This window comes from Eubalaena glacialis, chromosome 2 (assembly GCF_028564815.1).
Source record: "Eubalaena glacialis isolate mEubGla1 chromosome 2, mEubGla1.1.hap2.+ XY, whole genome shotgun sequence".
NCBI classification, from domain to species: Eukaryota; Metazoa; Chordata; class Mammalia; order Artiodactyla; family Balaenidae; genus Eubalaena; species Eubalaena glacialis.
In genome coordinates, this window is record NC_083717.1 from 148,732,054 (window position 1) to 148,744,172 (window position 12,119).

Consider the following 12,119-nt stretch of genomic DNA (forward strand, 5'->3'; position numbering starts at 1 on the left):
GAAAACCAGCACAGATTTTTTAAGTCTACTGGAATTGATCAAGTTAGACTCTAAGGCTCATCACCTGTTCCCCAACCTCCATTTTGAAAGAGCTTAATAATTAGTAAGAAACCTATAAATAACGGACGACTGAGAAAACTATCAGAAATTTAACTGGGTGTTTTCTGTGAAAACTGGAGAATATGAAATCGTATTGTGCTACAAAATATTCTCTTCCTATTCCCACCTCCATCTTGCCCAGTGGATAGTAAATACCCACTGAAATAGGGTTATAGAATCAAGAAGTCAACTTAAACGTGCTCATCCTACAGATTTTTCAAATGAAAAGACCGGAGGAGTACCTAAATTAAATGAACACATCTATTTACTGATTAAAAGCGAATGATAATGACAATTGTCATTTCAGAAATAAATCCAAGATATTATGATACAGATGATGCAAGTGAATTCTCAGGAAATGAGCAGCCTCCTGACTCAGAAAGATGTGTGGCCCTTTCTGAAACTGGCAGGTGTAGTGAGACTATGACTGCTTTTTCCATGTAGTATGTCAGCCATTTGGAACCATATTTCCACACCATCCCTCTCCCAACCTTGATACTAACCCATCCCTGATTTTATCTCATCCCTAATCCCTATCCCAGGAAGTATAGGCTAGAGATGAAGTGGAGTTCAAAGATGGGATAAATCTGACTCATATATCATTCATAATTAAAACAGATACACGTTTAGGGTTTACTTTTTAGACTACATCAAAATATTTCTACCTTGGGCTTCCCTGGTGGCGCAGTGGTTGAGAATCTGCCTGCCAATGCAGGGGAAACGGGTTCGAGCCCTGGTCTGGGAAGATCCCACATGCCGCGGAGCAACTAGGCCTGTGAGCCACAACTACTGAGCCTGCGCGTCTGGAGCCTGTGCTCCGCAAGAAGAGAGGCCGCGATAGTGAGAGGCCTGCGCACTGCGATGAAGAGTGGCCCCCGCTCGTTGCAACTAGAGAAAACCCTCGCACAGAAACGAAGACCCAACACAGCCAAAAATAAATAAATAAATAAATAAATTTATAAAAAATATATATATATATTTCTACCTCAATATCACTGAATCAAATGGCTACATGCAAACATCAAAAACCTTAGTGAATTAAATTACGAAGCAAAAGTCATAGAGGATTATGTACATTTTAGTTAAATTCTTAAGGAATGAATTGATATGCACACTGCACAATATTTCTAGGTAGAACACCATAACACGTTTCTATAACTCTACCATCTCTCTTATCATTGATCAGCAGCTTATTGTTTGGATGTGTCTCAACAGCTACTTCCAATAGAACTGCATTATAAGGAGTTTAAAAAGCATACTCTCCCCTTCCATTCTGATGTCAGATTATAAAATAAAGCAGCCCACAGTAACTATTTCATTCTGGGGTGCTTTAGGACAGCAAGTTCACGTTACTAGCGAAGAGCAGTCTACAAATGCCAGGGGAATATCTCGCGATGAGAGAAAGCTAAAGAAATCCCTAACTGTACCAAGGTGTGTTGCTATACTTTCACATTATCATACATACCTCCATTTCAGGGCCCTCTGCTCAGTCAGCACAGTGACATTTGGTTAAATGGATCCACAAACCTTCCACTGACATCTGTTTCCTTAATCTGACCTTTACTGAAGTGGATGTCTCCAAGACTAGGCATTCATTCATTCTTTCATTCATTCATTCATTTATCCATCAAAGAATGATGGCTTTCCTTGCACTAGGAAATTAAGATACTGCATTGAATGAAACAGGCACGGCATTTGCCCTCATGGAACTAACACTTGAGCAGGAAAGAGAGACAGTTAACAAAATACTACTCAAATAAGTAATTAATCATAGAGAGGATTTCCTGTGTTGCCAGGAGTATTGGATTTGAGTCTGTGAGTTGGGCAGGAGGAAATACATTTGCCAAGAACTCCAAATCCATATCCCTTCACCATACCCAAGTCAAGGCTGCTTCTACTCCAGGCCCAAAAACTGTAAAGAAAGAAGACCCTGGTTAACCTAGTAGGCTTGGATCACCAACCCCACCCCTGGAAGACCAGATCGTAAGCCCACACTGTGTGTTGGTGGTCAGGAAGACATCTTATCAGAAGACTGGAGATTGATAAAGTGTGCTGATCAGACCAAAACAAAAACACTATAGCCCTATATCCACATCTTTATAGGCCAAAAGGGTCTGGGGTCTATTATAAGAGCAAGCAGACTCACTCTTGCGAGAGCACCGGAATCACAACTAACTGCTGAACAATCATTGACAGGAAGATACCGGAACCCACAAAAAAAAATACCCCACATCCAAAGACAAAGGAGAAGCCACAATGAGACGGTAGGAGGGACGCAGTCACCATAAACTCAAATCCCATAACCGCTGGGTGGGTGACTCACAAACTGGAGAACAATTATACCACAGAAGCCCACCCACTGGAGTGAAGGTTCTGAGCCCCACGTCAGGCTTCCTAACCTGGGGATCCGGCAATGGGATGAGGAATTCCCGGAGAATCAGATTTTGAAGGCTAGCAGGATTTGATTACAGGACTTCAACAGGACTGGGGGAAACAGAGACTCCACTCTTGGAGGGCACACACAAAGAAGTGTGCATATCAGGACGCAGGGGGAAGGAGCAGTGACCCCATAGGAGACTGAACCAGACCTACCTGCTAGCGTTGGAGGGTCTCCTGCAGAGGCAGGGGGTGGCTATGGCTCACCGTGGGGACAAGGACACTGGCAGCAGAAGTTCTGGGTAGTATTCCTTGGCATGAGCTCTCCTGGAGTCCGCCATTAGCCCCACCAAAGAGCCTATAGCCTCCAGGGCTGGGTGGCCTCAGACCAAACAACCAACAGGGAGGGAACTCAGCCCCACCCATTAGCAGAGAAGCAGATTAAAGTTTTACTGAGCTCTTCCCACCAGAGCAACACCCAGCTCTATCCACCACCAGTCCCTCCCATCAGGAAGCTTGCACAAGCCTCTTAGAAAGCCTCATCCACCAGAGGGCAGACAGCAGAAGCAAGAAGAATTACAATCCTGCAGCCTGCGGAACGAAAACCACATTCACAGAAAGATAGACAAAATGAAAAGGCAGAGGACTACGTATTAGATTAAGGAACAAGATAAAACCCCAGAAAAACAACTAAATGAAGTGGAGACAGGCAACCTTTCAGAAAAAGAATTCAGAATAATGATAGTGAAGATGATCCAAGACCTCAGAAAAGAATGGAGGCAAAGATCGAGAAGATGCAAGAAATGTTTAACAAAGGCCTAGAAGAACTAAAGAACAAACACCTAGAAGAATTAAAACACAACAAACAGAGATGAACGATACAGTAACTGAAATGAAAAATACAATAGAAGGAATCAATAGCAGAATAACTGAGGCAGAAGAACAGATAAGTGACCTGGAAGACAGAATGGTGGAATTCACTGTCACAGAACAGAATAAAGAAAAAAGAATGAAAAGAAATGAAGACAGCCTAAGAGACCTCTGGGACAACATTAAACGCAACAACATTCACATTATAGGGGCCCCCAAAGGAGAAGAGAGACAGAATGGACCCGAGAAAATATTTGAAGAGATTATAGTCGAAAACTTCCCTAACATGGGAAAGGAAATAGCCACCCAGGTCCAGGAAGCGCAGAGAGTCCCATACAGGATAAACCCAAGGAGAAACACGCTGAGACACATAGTAATCAAATTGGCAAAAATTAAAGACAAAGAAAAATTACTGAAAGCAGCAAGGGAAAAACGACAAATAACATGCAAGGGAACTCCCAAAAGGTTAACAGCTGATTTCTCAGCAGAAACTCTACAAGCCAGAAGGGAGTGGCATGATATACTTAAAGTGATGAAAGGGAAGAACCTACAACCAAGATTACTCTACCCGGCAAGGATCTCATTCACATTCGATGGAGAAATCATAAGCTTTACAGACAAGCAAAAGCTGAGAATTCAGCACCACCAAACCAGCTCTACAACAAATGCTAAAGGAACTTCTCTAAGTGGGAAACACAAGAGAAGAAAAGGACCTACAAAAACAAACCCAAAACAATTAAGAAAATGGTAACAGGAACATACATATCGATAATTACCTTAAATGTGAATGGATTAAATGCTCCAACCAAAAGACACAGGCTCGCTGAATTTATACAAAAACAAGACCCATATACGTGCTGTCTACAAGAGACCCACTTCAGACCTAGGGACACATACAGACTGAAAGTGAGGGGATGGAAAAAGATATTCCATGCAAATGGAAATCAAAAGAAAGCTGGAGTAGCAATACTCATATCAGATAAAATAGACTTTAAAATAAAGAATGTTACAAGAGACAAGGAAGGACACTACATAATGATCAAGGGATCCATCCAAGAAGAAGATATAACAATTACAAATATATATGCACCCAACACAGTAGCACCTCAATATGTAAGGCAAATGCTAACAGCTAAAAAAGAGGAAATAGACAGTAACACAATAACAGTGGGGGACTTTAGCACCTCACTTACACCAATGGACAGATCATCCAGACAGAAAATTAATACATAAACACAAGCTTTAAATGACACAATAGACCAGATAGATTTAATTGATATTTATAGGACATTCCAACCAAAAACAGCAGATTACACTTTCTCTCAAGTGCACATGGAACATTCTCCAGGATAGATCATATCTTGGGTCACAAATCAAGCCTCAGTAAATTTAAGAAAATTGAAATCACATCAAGCCTCTTTTCTGACCACAATGCTATGAGATTAGAAATAAATTACAGGGAAAAAAACGTAAAAAACACAAGCACATGAAGGCCAAACAATATGTTACTAAATAACCAGGAGATCACTGAAGAAATCAAAGAGGAAATCAAAAAATACCTAGAGACAAACGACAACGAAAATACGACAATCCAAAACCTACGGGATGCAACAAAAGCAGTTCTAAAAGGGAAGTTTACAGCAATACAATCCTACCTCAAGAAACAAGAAAAATCTCAAATAAACAATCTAACCTTACACCCAAAGGAACCAGAGAAAGAAGAACAAACAAAACCCAAAGTTAGTTAAATGAAAGAAATCATAAAGATCAGAGCAGAAACAAATTAAATAGAAACAAAGAAAACAATAGCAAAGATCAATAAAACTAAAAGCTGGTTCTTTGAGAAGACAAAATTATAAACCTTCAGCCAAACTCATCAAGAAAAAGAGGGAGAGGACTCAAATCAATAAAATTAGAAATGAAAAAGGAGAAGTTACAACGGACACTGCAGAAATACAAAGCATCATAAAGAGACTACTACAAACAACTCTATGCCAATAAAATGGAAAACCTGGAAGAAATGGACAAATTCTTAGAAAAGTATAACCTTCCAAAACTGAACCAGGAAGAAACAGAAATTATGAACAGACCAATCACAAGCAATTAAATTGAAACTGTGATTTAAAATCTTCCAACAAACAGAAGTCCAGGACCAGATGACCTCACAGGTGAATTCTATCAAACATTTAGAGAAGAGCTAACACCTATCCTTCTCAAACTCTTCCCAAAAATTGCAGAGGAAGGAACACTCCCAAACTCATTCTATGAGGCCAACATCACCCTGATACCAAAACCAGACAAAGATACTACAAAAAAAGAAAATTACAGACTAATATCACTGATGAATATAGATGCAAAAACCCTCAACAAAATACTAGCAAACAGAATCCAACTACACATTAAAAGGATCATACACCATGATCAAGTGGGATTTATCCCAGGGATGCAAGGATTCTTCAACATATGCAAATCAATCAATGTGATACACCATATTAACAAACTGAAGAATAAAAACCATATGATCATCTCAATAGATGCAGAAAAAGCTTTTGACAAAATTCAACACCCATTTATGATAAAAACTCTCCAGAAAGTGGGAAAAGAGGGAACCAACCTCAACATAATAAAGGCCATATATGACAAACCCACAGCAAGCATCATACTCAATGGTGAAAAACTGAAAGCATTTCCTCTAAGATCAGGAAAAACACAAGGATGTCCACTCTCACCACTATTATTCAACATAGTTTTGGAAGTCCTAGCCACACCAATCAGAGAAGAAAAAGATATAAAAGGAATAAAAATTGGAAAAGAAGAAGTAAAATGGTCACTGTTTGCAGATGACTGGATACTATACATAGAGAATCCTAAAGATGCAACCAGAAAACTACTAGAGCTAATCAATGAATTTGGTAAAGTTGCAGGATACAAAATTAATGCACAGAAATCTCTTGCATTCCTAAACACTAACAATTAAAGATCAGAAAGAGAAATTAAGGAAACAATCCCATTCACCACTGCAACAAAAAGAATAAAATACCTAGGAATAAACCTACCTAAGGAGGTAAAAGACCTGTACTCAGAAAACCATAAGACGCTGATGAAAGAAATCGAAGATGACACAAACAGAGGGAGAGATATACCATGTTCTTGGATTGGAAGAATCAATATTGTGAAAATGACTATACTACCCAAAGCAATCTACAGATTCAATGCAATCCCTATCAAACTACCACTGGCATTTTTCACAGAACTAGAACAAAAAATCTTAAAATTTGTATGGAGACACAAAAGACCCTGAATAGCAAAAGCAATCTTGAGGGGAAAAAATGAAGCTGGAGGAATCAGGCTCCCTGACTTCAGACTATACTACAAAGCTACAGTAATCAAGAAAATATGGTACTGGCACAAAAACAGAAATATAGATCAATGGAATAGGATAGAAAGCACAGAGATAAACCCACACATCTATGGTCAACTAATCTATGACAAAGAAGGCAAGGATATACAATGGAGAAAAGACAGTCTCTTCAATAAGTGGTGCTGGGAAAACTGGACAGCTACATGTAAAAGAATGAAATTAGAACACTCCCTAACACCATACACAAAAATAAACTCAAAATGGATTAAAGACCTAAATGTAAGACCGGACGCTATAAAACTCTTAGAGGGAAACATAGGAATAACACTCTTTGACATCAATCACAGCAAGATCTTTTTTGACGCACCTCCTAGAGTAATGGAAGTAAAAACAAAAATAAACAAATGGGATCTAATGAAACTTAAAAGTTTTTGCATGGCAAAGGAAACCATAAACAAGACGAAAAGACAACCCTAAGAATGGGAGAAAATATTTGCAAATGAAGCAACTGACAAAGGATTAATGTCCAAAATATATAAACAGCTCATGCAGCTCAATATTTATAAAAACAAACAACCCAATCAAAAAATGGGCAGATATGAAATTCTTGTTGCTGGACGTATGTATGCATTTATATGGGCATATGTTTAGGAGTGGAAATGCTGTGTCATTAGATATGCTTACATTTAACCTTAGCATATACTGTCAAATTATTTTCCAAGTGGTTGTATCAATTTATCTTCCATCAGCCATTTATGACAGTTCCCAGTGCTTCTCCTCCTCAACACTTGGCATTGTCAATCTTCTTAATTTTAGTTATTTTGGTGGGGGGGTACTGTCATTTTTTTGTGGCTTTGATTTGTATTTCCATAGTGACTACTGGGGTTGAGCATTCTTTCAAATGTTTACAGGCCATTTTTATATCCCCTTTTGTGAAGCACCTCTTCCAGTCTTTTGCTCACTTTTTCTTTTTGGTTGTTTGTCTTCTACTGAAGGATTTGTGGTTCTTTACACATTGTGGATACAAGCCTTTTCCTGGTGATGCAGCTATCTTCTCCCATTCTGTGGCTTGCCTATATACATTTTTTGTGTGACTTCTGGTAACCAGACATTCATAATCTTAATATAGGCCAATTTGCAATATACTTCTTTAGATATAGTGATCATTGTATCATATTAGAAGAATTATTGCTTATCTCGAGATCATGAAGCTATTTTAATACATTATATTCTAGATGCATTCCTGTTTTTTACATTTAATTCTACAATTAATCTGAAAGTGATTTGTTTGTTTTTTTTTTTTGGATAGGCATTCCTTTGTTTGAAATTGATTTTTAGGTATGGTATGAAGAAGAGATCAAGTTTCTTTTTTTTCCCATATGTATAGCCTATTGATCCAGCACCATTTATTGAAAAGACTGTTCTCTATTGCTCTCCAGTACCACTTTTATCACAATTCAAGCATCCATGTATGTGTACATCTGTTTCTGAACTCTGCTTTCTATTCTGTTATGGATTTAGCTATCCTTGCACAAAATCCCACACTCTTAATTACTGTAGCTTTAAAAATAAGTCTTAATGCCTGGTGCAGCAATACTTACATCTATTTTCTTCTTTTTCAATTTGAACTTACCTATTCTTGGCTTTTTGCATTTATACACAGATTTTAGGATTCACTTGTCAATTTCCACACACATACAGTGAATGAATTTATAAATAAATTCGGTGAGAACTGATATCTTTACAGTATTTTGTAATCCATGAACATGATATATTTCTCCATTTGCTCAGTTCTTCTTTAGCCTTTTAAAATAATGTTTTGTAGTTTTGTTAGAGGTATTCATGTTTGTTAGATTATTCCCAGATATTTAATATTTTTGATGCTACATTAAATGCTGTACTCACAAAATGTAATTTTTAAATTCTCTGGTTGGTACATAGGAATAAAGATGATTTTTGATATCGGCCTTGCAAAAAAAAAAAAATGGGCAGAAGAACTAAATGGACGTTTCTCCAAAGACGACATACAGAGGGCCAAGAGGCACATGAAAAGCTGCTCAACGTCACTAATTACTAGAGAAATGCAAGTCAAAACTACAGTGAGGTATCACCTCACACCAGTTAGAATGGGCATCATCAGAAAATCTACAAACAACAAATGCTGGGGAGGGCGTGGAGAAAAGGGAACCCTCTTGCACTGTTGGTGGGAATGTAAATTGATACAGCCACTATGGAGAACAGTACGGAGGTTCCTTAAAAAACTAAAAATAGAACTACCATATGACCCAGCAATCTCGCTACCGGGCATATACCCTGAGAAAACCATAATTCAAAAAGACACATGCACCCCAATGTTCACTGCAGCACTATTTACAATAGCCAGGTCATGGAAGTAACCTAGATGCCCATCAACAGACGAATAGATAAAGAAGATGTGGTACATATATACAATGGAATATTACTCAGCCATAGAAAGGAACGAAATTGGGTCATTTGTAGAGACGTGAAGGGACCTAGACACTGTCATACAGAGTGAAGTAAGTCAGAAAGAGAAAAACAAATATCGTATATTAATGCATATATGTGGAATCTTGAAAAATGGTAGAGATGAACCAGTTTGCAAGGCAGAAGTAGAGACACAGATGTAGAGGACAAATGTATGGACACCAAGGGAGGAGAGAGGGGTGGGGGATGGTGGTGGGATGAACTGGGACATTGGGATTGACATATATACACTAATATGTATAAAATAGATCTAATAAGAACCTGCTGTGTAAAAAAATAAAATAAAATACAAAAAAAAAAAAGAGCAAGCAGAAAGCCAGTGCAATATTTTAAGCAAGAGAGTGATGTGATCAGATTTTTTTAAGTCACCCTGGCTGCACTGTGAATAATGGTGAGGATGGGAACAAGAATAGAGGCAAGGAGGACAGTTAGAAGGTTATTTCAGGTAAGAGAGAATTATGTGTTGGTTTGGGATGGTGGCTTTGATGATGGAAAACAGTAGATGAAGTCAAGAGCTTTAGTAGACAAAATATCAGCACATGGCTGACTATTAAAGGATCATGAAAAGGGAGGGGTCAAGATAACTCACAGACTTCCAACTTGAGCAAATAGCTCAGTGATTCTTAACCTGGCTGTGCTCATTAAACCCACCTGAAGACCCTCATCCCAAAGGTTCTGATTTAATTGGTTAAGCAGGGGGCCCAGGCACAGTTATGGTTTCAATGTCTCTCAGATGTTTCAAATGTGAAGTCAGGGATGAGATTTCCCAAGGTAGAAAACACGACAGGGAGGGAGTTTGAGGGGAAATTCCATGAGTTTCCATCCGACGTGAGTTTTGACAGAGGAGCCCAAGTGATATATCAAGTTTAGAGTTAGACATATGTGTCTGGATGACAGTGGAAAGATCTAAATTGGAGACAGGTGAAAGTGGTTGCCATGTAACAGAAGTCATGGCAGAATATGCAATTACCTCGGGGGAGACCATAGTGAGAAAATAGGAAAAAAGAGAGAGAGGATGACGAGTCAGCAAAGGAAGCTAGGAAGGAGTGCTGGTAAGTTAGAGGGGAAGCAGGCAAATGGGATGATGCCAAAGTCAATGCAAGGGAATGTTTCAAGAAGACAGCACGTAAGTGGGCTGAAAGCTGTGTTTCATTTTGTCGAGGACTGGGACACCATCTTCTTTCCAACCATCAAACCCCTGGATTGATTTTGGGCCCTCCCCACGGTAAGTCTCTACTTTGGCAAGACAGCTATTAGCAAGAAATTATTTAAAGGTCAAATTATAGGAAACTCAAAAGCCTGGTTTTTCAGGATTTGGAAAATAATTAACATCTCAATTCAGATCCTGAACATAAAAGATAACATTCCCTGTGCACATGCACTCATGACTTCTAGCACTTAGACATATGTTATGTTCACCAATTTGTGGGTTTAAACTTGGCAAGTATTGCAGCTCTTCTAGGGTTCGTAGCAGTCTTCCTGTTGCCAAGCCTACCCAGGGCAAAACAAACAGAGTGATCTCGCAGGACTTGCCTCCTCTTTGGGCCCCTGCTGTAACGTATAAAGATTTTTGTCACTATCACAGTGTCTATACCATTTTATTCCATCTCCTTATATGTGTGTCTCCTCCTTCTGATTTCCCTATTTCTGAGCAGGAAATAGTCTCATATAAGCTTGTCTCCCCAGCACCTATGACAGTGCCTAGCACTTGGTATGCACTGAATAAATGTTTGCTGAATGAATGGAAAGTTGCATAATTTTTCTGTGAGTTCATGAACAGCCAATCTGGAAATTCCATCTCTGAGCATTCTTTCATCATAGGCTATAAAATATTGTTTAAATAAAGGATGTGGTTTATCCATGTTTAAGTTTTAGGTCAATTTTCTATAGAGTTAGTAAAATCTCGTTCCAATACAAATTATTTAATCCCTTGGTGCCTTGGGTTTTCTGCCTGTAAAATAAGAACAGCAATGCTGATTTCCTTGGGAGCTGCAGTGAGGGTTGTCAAACTCAGAACTCTATTTGCCCATAAGCGGTACTCCTTAGATTTGAAGACCAATTGATAATCATCTCTGTCTTGTTCTCTAAGTATATGTTGGTTCAGAGGCTGTGAGGGGGCAACACATAAGTTCTCCGGGTCTGTTTACAACTGCTCCTGGAGCAGCTGCTAAAGACCAAATCTTGTGACCAGTAAAAGATTCTTCATTCTAGGAGCTGGGTTAATCATGGCATTCTTTGCCACGGGGGTGATATTTCGAAGGGCTCCAGCCCTTCCTGAGCTGGACACTGAGCAAATGTAGTATTGGTGGCCTTAGGGCAGACCTAGGGCAGCTGCAGCAAATGTAGTCAATCCCAGCTTTAAGGTCATATCAGACTGGGATTCATTTGTTCAGAGTTAATTTTCCCTATAGTTCAATTCTGCTGTTTAGTTGATTTAAGGGTCTTGGTGAAAAATCTATCAGAGGAGTAAGAGATTATCTTAACCAAGGGCAATCATTCTGACTGCAATTTAAATAATAAAATGCATTGTCATTTATTATAGGTCCACTTGTCACATAATACTCCCATTGATTGAGTGCTGATTATACGCCAAGCTTCTGAAGTGCCTTACAGAATTATACATTCACGTGGGTCTTATAACTATCTCCATTTTACACACGCAGAGGGTGAGGCTTAGAGACATTAAACTATCTGTCCAGCATCACACAACTGGCAATAGGCAGAGACCAGATGAAATTCTAATCTCCCTGACTCTTAGCTCAGCCTCTTTCCTACTATTCAATATTGCATCACAGACACTCATCTCTTTGCAGCCCTCTAATATGCTTTTGTTTTAAAGCTAAAAATTTATCCTCAATTGGCTGAATATTTTCAATCCCACCTCAAAGAACATACATATGGGTTTTCT